The sequence below is a fragment of the Bufo gargarizans genome, chromosome 2, assembly GCF_014858855.1.
Source record: "Bufo gargarizans isolate SCDJY-AF-19 chromosome 2, ASM1485885v1, whole genome shotgun sequence".
Lineage (NCBI taxonomy): Eukaryota > Metazoa > Chordata > Amphibia > Anura > Bufonidae > Bufo > Bufo gargarizans.
Genome location: NC_058081.1, coordinates 597,585,420 through 597,599,328, shown reverse-complemented (window position 1 = coordinate 597,599,328; position 13,909 = coordinate 597,585,420).

Here is a 13,909-nt window from a genome sequence, read left to right as displayed (position 1 = left end):
GCGGCCTGGGCCCGGTCAACATTAGAGCAATGTGAAGGCCTGATTTCTTCGACCTGGTGTGAGACCAGGTCCAAGAATACATCAATACAAGATGGGTCAGCGGATACTGGAGGCATTTTATTATTTTTCATTTTAAGGTCAGTGAATGGACCCAGTCCGTCGTGTTGTGGTGGCCCCTTATCAAGGTCAAAGAGCAAGCGTACGTCTGATAGAATTTCAACCGGGATGCCCAGTTCACGACACTGTCTCCTCTCTTGTGATTTGAAAAATTTATGCCAACGTAATTTCCGAACGAATAAATTGAGGTCCTTAATGGTGTCAAATCTATCGAAACTAGGGGTAGGGACAAAAGAGAGGCCTAATTGGAGGACCTGCGTCTCGATGGTGCTGAGTAGACGGGAAGACAGATTAACAACTTGAGGGCCTAGGGGTTTGGAGGTTGTTGGACCCGGTTGCGTAGTGGGTATTGTGAGAGAGGTAGGTTGGATTGTCCTTGATTGGGGGTACTCCCTAAAAAACGATGATCCCTTCCACGTGAGCTTCCTCGTCTACGCCCCCTACGACTCCCTCCCCGTGGAGATTGTCTATTACTCTTAGGTAAACTGTCAGTGTCTGAGTAATCAGTTTCTGTTGAAGAAAGGTCAGTCTGTACAGTACCAGTCCCACCTCTGTGAGCTATGGAGGAGTAGATTCTGTTCTCCTTGAAGTCTGCCAGGTCTCGCACAAATTGGCGGTGCTTCCGTTCCTTAAGATGGTACTGGTATTTGTCGAGATAGTTTTGGAGTTGTTTCTCCTTAGTGGGAAAATCCGCCTCGTGTGCAAAGGTCTGGGCAGCTTCTATGCTCACAGTAAGTTTTTTATTTAAAGTTTCAAGTTTATTTTTCTCTTCAGCTAGTAGGAGACGCATCAGCCGCAGGGAGCTATTAGTGGCTTCCTGCTCCCACTTACTGAGGAAGCCTGGGCTCCTGAATCTGGCCGCGGGCAGCAGCGAAATTCGAAGTCCACGAGGAACGATATTGTGTTTAAGATAGCTCTCTAGGCTCTGCGTCTCCCACCAGGAGAGAATCTGGTCTCTATAAACATCCGTGAGTTCCTTAAAAGCAGCGTTAAAGGAAGGGATGTATTTTTTCTGTGAAAATTCCTTGTCCGAAAACACCTCCTGAGCCTCTACCAGCCAACTGTCCGCACTGAAGCCAGTTGCCAGAAAACCAGCCATGCTCTGGAAATAAAGAAAGTCTACAAAAATGTGCACGGGTCAAGCTAGAATTCTTGACCAACTATCCCAATTTAATGAGTTATATAGCCTGATCCATTGAGGGGATCAAAGGGATTAAAACTTAGCATTTAATGATAGTCAATTAGAAAAAATGGCACAAAAAAAGAGAAACATATAAATATTAAGTAGACAGGCCCAGAGGGGCCAAACACAATTGCACGAAATAAACACCAATGTCAAGAAATGGAACGTTCTCACCCAGATGGTTGATGAGTGGGCCGATCTCTGTAGATGAAACCTGGGTAATGCGGTCACAGGTACGGAGTCCGGTTCTCGGCGGGTGCTGGTGCTGGTTATAGAACTGCGTGCAGTGAGGATAATACCGAAGGTATTGGATGGTAGGCAGGGTCAGGAAGCTTATTCCCTAATGTGTCCCTAGTGATGGGGGAGGGGCTATTATACCCTACCTACCTATACGGAGTGCTTGCTCCGCAAGGAGCGACCCCGTCCGGATACCTAGCCCTGGTGGGGCCGAGAGGCGAAAAAATGCTGTTAGCTAGGCCTGTGGCAGGGACCAGCCACAGCAGTGGGAGCTTATAGCAGTGAAACAGAAAAAAATACCTGTTTAAAACTGCAGAAAAGGTCCAGTGGGGCCTGTTAATACTCCGGGTACAATGGCCAGGCCAGTGGGACTGGCGGCATGTGGAGCGCACACGCCCCCCTCGACGCTGCGTTCCAGCGCACACAGACTTGTGGTCACATGTTCTAGCCCTCCCGGTCCCCATGTGACATCCGGAGGGGGCGTGCCTGTGAAAGGGCGCGTTCTGGCTCCCCATTTAAACGCCACTTCTCAAGTCTAACAGTGCTGACAGCCCCTTATTGCATACCCTTGATTTGGGCCCCACAGTGACCGCATTCTGCCGTTCTGGCACATGTGTCTGGACAGCCCACTGGCCACCCAGCATTTGCGGTCCCACCTGTAGGATTTTTTTGATGGTCCAGTCCCACTGGCCTGGCCATTGTACCCGGAGTATTAACAGGCCCCACTGGACCTTTTCTGCAGTTTTAAACAGGTATTTTTTTCTGTTTCACTGCTATAAGCTCCCACTGCTGTGGCTGGTCCCTGCCACAGGCCTAGCTAACAGCATTTTTTCGCCTCTCAGGCACAAAGTGCCTGCTAGCCCCTTTCTTTCACGTCCCCTGATGAGTTATTTAAACTGAAACGTGACACGTCGGGACATCGCTAGGGCTTATTAGGGACACCGGCCCCACCAGGGCTAGGTATCCGGACGGGGTCGCTCCTTGCGGAGCAAGCACTCCGTATAGGTAGGTAGGGTATAATAGCCCCTCCCCCATCACTAGGGACACATTAGGGAATAAGATTCCTGACCCTGCCTACCATCCAATACCTTCGGTATTATCCTCACTGCACGCAGTTCTATAACCAGCACCAGCACCCGCCGAGAACCGGACTCCGTACCTGTGACCGCATTACCCAGGTTTCATCTACAGAGATCGGCCCACTCATCAACCATCTGGGTGAGAACGTTCCATTTCTTGACATTGGTGTTTATTTCGTGCAATTGTGTTTGGCCCCTCTGGGCCTGTCTACTTAATATTTATATGTTTCTCTTTTTTTGTGCCATTTTTTCTAATTGACTATCATTAAATGCTAAGTTTTAATCCCTTTGATCCCCTCAATGGATCAGGCTATATAACATGCAACCCCATACCATCAGAGATGCAGGCTTCTGAACTGAGCGTTCATAACAACTTGGGTTGTCCTTGTCCTCTTTGGTCCGGATGACATGGCGTCCCAGATTTCCAAAAAGAACTTCGAATCGTGACTCGTCTGACCACAGAACAGTCTTCCATTTTGCCACACTCCATTTTAAATGATCCCTGGCCCAGTGAAAACACCTGAGCTTGTGGATCTTGCTTAGAAATGGCTTCTTCTTTGCACTGTAGAGTTTCAGCTGGCAACGGCGGATGGCACGGTGGATAGTGTTCACTGACAATGGTTTCTGGAAGTATTCCTGAGCCCATTCTGTGATTTCCTTTACAGTAGCATTCCTGTTTGTGGTGCAGTGTCGTTTAAGGGCCCGGAGATCACGTGCATCCAGTATGGTTTTACGGCCTTGACCCTTACGCACAGAGATTGTTCCAGATTCTCTGAATCTTCGGATGATGTTATTCACAGTTGATGATGATAGATGAAAAGTCTTTGCAATTTTTCGCTGGGTAACACCTTTCTGATATTGCTCCACTATCTGGGAATTGGTGATCCTCCTCCCATCTTGGCTTCTGAGAGACACTGCCGCTCTGAGAAGCTCTTTTTATACCCAATCATGTTGCCAATTGACCTAATTAGTGTTAATTGGTCTTCCAGCTCTTCGTTATGCTCAAATTTACTTTTTCCAGCCTCTTATTGCTACTTGTCCCAACTTTTTGGGGATTTGTTGACACCGTGAAAATTTGAATCAACGTATTTTTCCTTTAAAATGATACATTTACTCGGATTAAACGTTTGATCTGTCATCTACGTTCTATTACAAATAAAATATTGACATTTGCCATCTCCACATCATTGCATTCAGTTTTTATTCAGGATTTGTTTAGTGTCCCAACTTTTTTGGAATCCGGTTTGTAGATTTTTGGTCTTTGATTGTTCTTTATTAGTGGGGGGACATTCATTCTTTTTGGTGTATAGATTAGTCTGGCCCCACTGGATCCCACTGACAGCATTAGTTGGTGGGCTCTATCTTTTGGGGGGGGATTGCATCTGTTACCGAGTATCTCTTGTGCTGGAAATAGGTGCTCCGTCCATGTAGGGTGACCACGTGTCCCGGATCGCCTGGGACAGTCCCGTATTTGGAGAGTCTGTCCCGGGTCCCGGTCACCCTCCTTCCGGGACAATGCAGTGTCCGGAATGACCTGAGCCGCCGACCGCTGCTGTGATAGTCACTTCTTTATACTATGCGATCGCCGAATCAGATCGGCATCGCATAGTACTGTCCTGTGTGTGCGTGACTCCTCCCCTGCCTTGCTGCGTGGCCAAGTAGTGTGACCGCGACCGCATGATCTTAGACTCACGTGGCATCGGCCTGGCCAGGATCTCTACTGTCCCTGTAACTGTGCGGCCGTTATCAGCATTATAGAGGACAAAATGTAAGTTTAACTTTGCAATGAATAATGATGTCTGCCTCTTCTTTGGGTTTAGGGCAGCAAATATTTATTTCTTAGAAAGTTGGATCGGATGTTGTGTGACTTGTAAAACGTGTAGTAAGTTAGTTACTAGATGGAATTAGAGGCAGGAAATGGAATGTAAGTGAAAATTAAAAGATAAATGGAGAGAGGCTCAGGCAACATATAAGCAATGGATATGTAGATGTTAGGGCATGGACATTAAGAAATATCTGGAATTGATTTGCAGTCTGTTATTTATGGTTGGTAAAGAATTCATATTTTGTAAAAGTTCCTGCTCATTAAGAAAAAAAATAAAAATAAAACTGTTCTTTAATGCAACTTGTTTTGTTTTCTATTTCTTAAGAGAAGTCTAAGCAGCCAGTTAATGTGTGCAGAAATACTGAAAAATGCACAGGCAGATACAGTTGTGTTCAAAATTATTTAACCCCCACTGAAATTGAGTGTTTTGGCCAGTTTGACATTGATTTTGATCATTTCAGTCATCTTGTTTACAATTAAATCAAAGAGGCACTTGTAAGTCGGACAAATATAACATAACATTTATAATGAAATAACCACAAATGTATTTTCTGTGCTCACATCATTATCAGTTTTATTCAACCCCCAAGTGACATTCAATCTTAGTACTTAGTACAACATCCTTTTCCAGTTATAACAGCTTTTAAACGTGAAGCATAGCTTGACATAAGTGTCTTGCAGCGATCTACGGGTATCTTCGCCCATTCTTCATGGGCAAAAGCCTCCAGTTCAGTCACATTCTTAGGCTTCCGCGCTGCAACTGCTTTCTTTAAGTCCCACCAGAGGTTCTCAATCGGATTTAAGTCTGGTGACTGCGATGGCCACTTCAAAATGTTCCAGCCTTTAATCTGCAACCATGCTCTAGTGGACTTGGAGGTATGCTTGGGATCATTGTCCTGTTGAAAGGTCCAACGTCTCCCAAGCCTCAGGTTTGTGACGGACTGCATCACATTTTCATCCAATATCTCCTGGTACTGAAGAGAATTCATGGTACCTTGCACACGCTGAAGCTTCCCTGTACCTGTAGAAGCAAAACAGCCCCAAAGCATGATTGACCCCCCGCCATGCTTCACAGTAGGCAAGGTGTTCTTTTCTTCATAGGCCTTGTTCTTCCTCCTCCAAACATAGCGTTGATCCATGGGCCCAAACTGTTCTAATTTTGTCTCATCAGTCCACAGAACACTATCCCAAAACTTTTGTGGTTTGTCCACATGACTTTTGGCATACTGCAGTCGACTCTTCTTATTCTTTGGAGACAGCAAGGGAGTCCCTGCATGGAGGCCTTCATTACGCAGTGTGCACCTTATTGTCTGAGCTGAAACTTCAGTACCCACATCTGACAAATCTTTTTTCAGTTCCTCAGCAGTCACACGGGGACTTTTCTCCACTTTGCGCTTCAGGTAGCGCACAGCAGTCAAAGTCAGCATCTTCTTTCTGCCACGACCAGGTAGCGTTTCAACAGTGCCCTTTGCCTTGAATTTGCGAATGATGCTTCCTATGGTGTCTCTTGGTATGTTTAACATCTTTGCAATCTTCTTATAGCCATTGCCCTTCCTGTGAAGAGAAATCATCTCTTCTCTTGTCTTCCTGGACCATTCTCTTGACTTCACCATGTTTGTAAACACACCAGTAAATGTCTAGAAGGAGCTGAGTATCACAGTCCCTCTGCCTAATTGGTGCTTATTATGCTTGATTGCTGCTCCTTGACATCCACAGGTGTTTTCAATACCTGATCGAAAACACTTGAATGAACCTCTGTTCTTAAGAGTGGTAGTCTTTAAGTGGTTGAATAATTGTGTCAATGAAGAAATCACAAAAAAAAACATTTAATACTGTATTACAAAAACAGTTGATTTCATTTTAGTTGCATTTGGTTCTTTAAAAAATCCTTGTAAGATTTCATTCTGAACACAATTACAAATGTACACTAAATTCCCTAAAACCCTTTACAGCATTGGGGGTTGAATAATTTTGAACACAACTGTATGTTTTTGCCAGTCTCAAGTTTAAGTTTGACGAAATGCACTTGTGAAAGTAAGTGTCCCTGAACGGCAGTTAGGAAATGTGGTCACCTTACCATCTTGTAGTGCAGGCATGCTCAATCTGCGGCCCTACAGCTGTTGTAAAACTACAACTCCCACAATGCCCTGCTGTAGGCTGTTCGGGCATTCTGGGAGTTGTAGTTTTGCAACAGCTGGAGGGCTGCAGGTTGAGCATGCCTGGTGTAGTGGATGGAGTTGGTAACTGCAGCATTACACACATCCTCTTCAATGAGAGCAGCTCTGCAGTAACCCGATCCACCCACTACACGATGGATGGAGCTGTGTAGTTGCGGCCCTTATTTCCAGCATCGGAGCTACTCCTAAATAATAAAAGAATGACACAAAATAGAGTCATTATAATAGATGCCCCAGAATTGTTATTACATGGGGAAGGCATGAAGTTAATAAATCAGGCATGTCAGGAGCGGTGAAAGGTCCTCTTTAAGTTTTATGGAAAATACGAGCCGCACTCATCTTATTTTATGTCACAGAGCTACTAAGTCATCTTCACTGCTATTAGGAGAAAGTAATCAGTATAACATGCACATAGAGGGTAATCTGCATACAATTAATATGCGGTTAGTGTACAGCTGACTGCGAAGACTAGGATTTCGTCCATAAAACAAAATTGAATTTGATTGATGAAAAGCGCTGGCAAAGTACAAGGCGCAAATAAATAACTAAATAAACTGGCGGGTGAAGGTTAAAAAATGCGTGCCATAGCTGCAATCAATTAAGAGTCAATGCTGATTCTGCATGAAAGGGGAAGAGGGATTTACTTGACGTGTGATGATGACTACAATCATAGCGACTAGGGATGTATGAATCGATTCTAAATTGACTGTCTCGAATTTCCAAAATATTCAGAATCCAGAGGAAACCATATATTTTGCAAGTTGATTTGGATGGAACTCTGAAGGTGGAGGACACCACTTTACAGCTCAAGATGTAGAGAACTGGAGGGGAGGCGCATGGCAGAGAGGACGGAAGTGTTGGTTGTGGCTCTGAGGTGGGTAGTAGTGTTCAATGTTCACAGTGGCAGTCCTCACTTTGGCGCTCCCTGGGCCGCGCAGAGTGAATGGAAGGAGCACCCTTTCTTCCCTCAGGGCACTCGCTGACTTTATAGGGCTTCTGCCTTGACATTAAAGGGAACCTGTCATCTGGATTTTGGGTATAGAGCTGAGGACATGGGTCGCTAGATCACCGCTAGCACATCTGCAATACCCAGTCCCCATAGCTCTGTGTGCTTTTATTGTGTAAAAAAAACTGATTTGATACATATGCAAATTAACCTGAGATGAGTCCTGTATGTGAGACGAGTCAGGTATGGGACTCATCTCAGGTTAATTTGCATATGTATCAAATCAGTTTTTTTACACAATAAAAGCACACAGAGCTATGGGGACTGGGTATTGCGGATGTGCTAGCGGCCATCTAGCAACCCATGTCCTCAGCTCTATACCCAAAAGCCCGGTGACAGGTTCCCTTTAAGTGGTTGTCAGGGTGCAAGATTTAAGTACGGATGCAGAGCCGGTGGATGTATAATGGAGTCAATAACCAGGCCTGTAGGCTGCAATAAATAAAGTCTTTCTTTACTAAATCGATGATGAGAGTAGTACTACATATAGCTGCAAAAGGCACATTTCACAGTATAGTCTCCTCCCTACAGCTGTGTAAGGGCAGCAACAATGATGGCGATAGTCATCCATCACTATCCTTTGCAGTCTTTCCAAATAACCAGAGATATGCTATTCTGTTGCTGTTAACCCTTTCTGCTATTCCCAGGCTGAAGGATGCAGAATTTAGAAATTGATTGCCAATCCCTCTCAAAATGTGGTGAGCACAAGGTAATATTCCCTTTCCACAGCAGCAAAGTCTTTCTGTCAGAAACGAGCTAATACCTTGCTGTCTTTATCAGTCTTGATGGTTCTGGACCTTGTAAGTTGGTTGGTCTCTTTCCTTCAGGGATACCCTGATAAAAACATTTCTGCTTTGGCAGCTGTAGTCTTAGAAAGAAAGGTTCCCTAGACTCGGCCCTAGTCTGCAGGAGCCTGCACATGTAGGTGTTGTCTGTAGCTTTGCTAAGACTGCACAACTAACTAACAAGGGGTGGTCCTGGTCCATCACCTTCATAACCCAACCAGGCTTGCCAGTATTAACTACACTTTACAAAAATATAAACGCAACACTTTCGGTTTTGCTCCCATTTTGCATGAGCTGAACTCAAAGATCTGAAACATTTTCTACATACACAAGAGACCCATTACAAATATTGTTCACAAATCTGTCTAAATCTGTGTTAGTGAGCACTTCTCCTTTGCCGAGATAATCCATCCCTCCTCACAGGTGTGGCATATCAAGGTGGTGATAAGACAGCATGAATATTGCACAGGTGTGCCTTAGACTGCCAACCATAAAAGGCCACTCTGAAATGTGCACAGATTTGCCTTACTGGGGGAAGGGGGGGGGGGGAGGTCAGAAAACCAGTCAGTATCTGGTGTGGCCACCATTTGCCTCACATCTCCGTCGCATAGAATTGATCAGGCTGTTGATTGTGGCCTGTGAAATGTTGGTCCACTCCTCTTCAATAGCTGTGTGAAGTTGCAGAATATTGGCAGTAACTAGAACACGCTGTCGTATACGCTGATCCAGAGCATCCCAAACATGCTCAATGGGTGACAATCCATGTCCAGTGAGTATGCTGGCCATGCAAGAACTGGGATGTTTTCAGCTTCCAGGAATTGTGTACAGATCCTTGGGGCCGTGCATTATCATGCTGCAACACGAGGTGATGGTCGTGTATGAATGGCACAACAATGGGCCTAAGGATCTCATCACGGTATCTCTCTGCATTCAAAATGCCATCAATAAAATGCACCTGTGTTTGTTGTCCATAACATACGCCTGCCCATACCATAACCCCACCGCCACCATGGGCTACTTAATCCACAACGTCAGCAAACCGCTCACCCACACGACTCCACACACGCTGTCTGCCACCTGCCCTGAACAGTGAAAACCGTGACTCATCCGTTAAAAGATCGCCTCTCCAACGTGCCAGACGCCATTGAATGTGGGCATGTGCCCACTCAAGTCGGTTACGACGACGAACTGCAGTCAGGTCCAGACCCCGATGAGGACAAGCATGCAGATGAGCTTCCCTGAGACGGTTTCTGCTAAAAATATTTATCCCATACGGGAAACGTCAAAATGGGGGGGGGGGGAGTCAAAATGGCCGATTTGAAGTTTTTTAGTTGCTTTTCCTCCCACAAAAAAATTAATAAAAAGTGATCAAAAAGTTGTACACACCCCAAAATGGTATTTAATAAAAGTACCAATCGCCCCACAAAAAAAGCTGGTAAATATGGCGACTAAAATGTATATATTTTTTTTAAGGTTTAAAAAATATATATACGTATGTGGTATAGCCATAATCATACTGACCTGGAGAATGAAAGTAAAGGGTCAGTTTTACCGTATAGGGAACGCAGTAAAAACAAAACTCATAAAACTGTTGTAGAATTATTATAATTTTTTTCCAATTTCACCATATTTAGAATTTTTTCCCACCACAGTGTATGCAACCATAAATAGTGTCATTAGAAAGTGCATCTTATCCCGCATAAAACAAGCCCTCATACGGCTATGTGAATGAAAAAAAAATATATAAAAATTTTGGCATTGGGAGGACTGGGAGTAAAAAACAAAAAGGAAAAAATGGAAAATCACCCGGTCTTGAAAGACTTAAACAAGCTGTTTGTTACCACCATCTATCATCCGTTTACCCATATCTATGTGTGTCACTGTCACTTTCACATTACTAATGCTGTCTTGGTGTTGGATACAGTCACAGGAGAACTCAACGTGTCATATATGACTTTTCAGGGCAATCTGAACACTTGATTTGGGTAGAATTTATTCATACCCAAATCAAATCTGCCAACCAATTTCTAAGAATCAGACATGAATTGAATTTCAGGAAATTTACTCATCTCTGATAGCAAGCTATGGCAAATTCATTATACCTTACTTACCTTACTTTACTACTCCAGAGCTGTATTCACAATTTCTGCAGGCTTCAGAGCTGAAATCTCCTGACATTCCTTGTTGCTTCAATATCTGCACAAACATTGTCTTTCTTCATATAACCATTTAGGGCTAATTCACATAACCACAAAAAAAATAGAACATGTTCTATTCTTTTCCGTTTTGCAGACAAGAAAATGCATTTCTAACAATAGGGCGTCAAGTACTGATCCCCAAAATCAGGAACTCACACAGCCGTATCCGTGTTTTGTGGATCGCAAAATGTATACGGTCGTGTGAATGCCCCCTTAATGTAAGGCTTCCTGTACACGAACGTGTGTGCCCCGCTGCGGCTGTCCGTGGGGCAGCCGCAGCAGATCGCGGACCTATTTACTTTAATGGGTCTGTGAGCCGGCCGTTCCTCAAAAAGATAGGACATGTTCTATCTTTTTGCGGAACGGAAGTCTGGGACGAAAAACCTCACTGTGCTTCCGTAGGGTTCTGTTCCGTGCTTCCTTTCCGCACCATTCTGCATCTCTGGATTTGCAGACCGATTCAAGTGAATGGGTCCGCATCCGTGATGCAGAGTGCCCACGGAACGGCATCCATGTATTGCGGTATAGGCTGCACTCAGGATGAGCGCAAGATAAGAAATGTAATATGTTTGGTAAGTTCCTCAACTTTTTTATGTAAATTTATTCTACGTAAAGTATAAATTTAGGGATTCTGTTCAGACAAGGCTTCTTCAAATGCCCTATTAGGGTGCCCCAACTGCACTGGAGACCGGGTCAAAGTGGACAGCCAACACAGAGTGCTCGGAAAACCCAACACGTGCTGTGGAATACTTTGTTTTAGGCACCATTTGGTGGCTTCAGTGGTCCATAAAGGAGTTGCCTAAGATTAGAAAAAAGGGTCTGCTAATTTGCTCATTGGCGCTGTACCTAGTATTATAGCTTATCCCCATTAGTATGGGGCTAAGCCAGAGTGATAGAAAGTGCAGCACGCTGAAGAGATATCGCAGCTGGGCTAATGTATTTTCAGTAGCAATTTATAGGATGTAGGCAGCGCAACAAGGGAAATTGTTTTCTAAAGTAAAATAGCACGGTTGGATCTCCAGGTGATAGAAAATCACAAATCAAGTTTATTAAAAGCCCGTGGTAAATAAAACATAAGTGATATAATAAGATATAAATGGTAAAATATGTGTATACACACAAAAGACCATACAGCTCCTATATAGTTATGTGATAGCACCAGGCGGGAGCTAATTGAATGTTAGTCAAATGCAATGGTGAACTAAATTCCACTTTTAATTAGGTACTTGAAGAGTTCCTAGGTTGCAGACTGTATGATGGCTGTTCCCAAGACGCACACATGATTGCAGTATCAGGATAAATCTAGATTAAAGAAAGATTGGAGAAGACGAGCGCTTGTGATCTGTATCCTCAGCATTGGTGGTGCGTGTCTGCCCTGAGGCAAGGAGAGATACCTGCTGCCTCTTAGGCCCCTTTCACACGGGCGAGAATTCCACGCGGATGCAATGCGTGAGGTGAACGCATTGCACCTGCACTGAATCCGGACCCATTCACTTCAATGGGGCTGTGCGGATGAGCGTAGATTTTCACGCATCACTTGTGTGTTGCGTGAAAATCGCAGCATGTTCTATATTCTGCGTTTTTCACGCAACGCAGGCCCCATAGAAATTAATGGGGCTGCGTGAAAATTGCATAGCATCCGCAAGCAAGTGAGGCTACAATGCGATTTTCACGCATGGTTGCTAGGAGATGATGTTAGTAAATTGATAAAAGTCAATTTACTGTATTATTTTCCCTTATAACATGGTTATAAAGGAAAATAATAGCATTCTTAATACAGAATGTTTAGTAAAATAGGGCTGGAGGGGTTAAAAAATAAAAACAAATAACTCACCTCATCCACTTGTTCGCGCAGCCGGCATCGTCTTCTTCTTTCAGGACCCGCAAAAGGACATTTGGTGACGTCATCGCGCAGGTCCTGCTGAATAAAGATAGAAGGATTATGTCATCAAAGGTCCTTTTGCAGGTCCTCAAAAAAGAAAGAAGACGATTGTTTTTATTTTTTAACCCCTCAAGCAACATTTTACGAAGCATCCTGTATTAAGAATGCTATTGTTTTCCCTTATAACCATGTTATAATAGAAAATAATAAGATCTACACAACACCGAACCTGAACTTCAGTGAAGACGTTCGAGTCTGGGTACCACATTCAGTTTTTTATCCCGCGCGTGCAAAACGCATTGCACCTGCGCGATAAAAACTGAACAATGCAATCGCAGTCAAAACTGACTGAAATTGTGTGCGCACTCGCACGGGTTTCCCGCAATGCACCCGGAACGCATCCGTAGCAAATCTGGGACGCCCGTGTAAAAAAGAGGCCTTACGCCTCTTCCCATCTCTGGCAGATTGTTCTGGCACAGAGCAGCAATGCCGGATCCTCTACTTCACTGCAGATCCCCATTGACTGCAATGAGGTCTGACGGTGATTCGGCTAATTTCTGCCATTAAATGCCAGGACAGAGAAAAACGGCTGCATGCTACAGTTTCTTTGTCTGGCCAATAGCCGCCATTTGCACCGGATCTCCAAAACGGAGATGTGAATGCAGCCTTAGATGTAATATGCTAATTTAACCCCGTCACTTGATGGACTCACGGGTAGTTCAAATGTCCAGCTTGCTGGGTGCAGTGGTCCCACACCATCGATAATAATGCATGTTGGGTTCAGTAATGCCACTATAAGGGCTCATGCACACGAAGGTGCCGTTCCACCATCCGGGCACCATCCATATGGTTGCCACAGATGAATCCAGACCCATTCAACTTGTTCTTTTTTTTGCGGTGCAGAGGTATGGAGAGAAACCCCACGGAAGCACTCTGTAGTGCTTCTGTGGTGTTCCGTGCCTCCGTTCCGCACCACACCTTCCGGATTGCAGATACTTTCAAGTCAATGGGTTCACATCTGTGATGCTCTGAGCACAGGGCCAGCGCCCGCATATTGTGGACGCGCTGTTTGCGGGTCGCAATACGGGCACGGCTGGGCAATGGCCGTGTGCATGAGGCTTGCTGATGTTGGATCCACAATAGATATTTGTGCGCCTAGTGATGATTCTCAGCAATAATGAAGATTTAGGGTGCCTGCACACGCGGATCCGCGCGGATTTTGTATGGAAAAACCATAGCGTTATACAGTACCAGCAAAGTGTTTAAGATTAGACAAATGTCATGTACACTTTTTGCTTTTTTTCTTAGGTGCGGAAATTGACCTGCTTTTCAGATTTTGAATTCTGCAGGACGTAAATTGTTGTTGTGTTTCTCTTGTGCAGATTTCATCCTTTTCAATGGAAGGGTGGGATCTGCGGAAAAA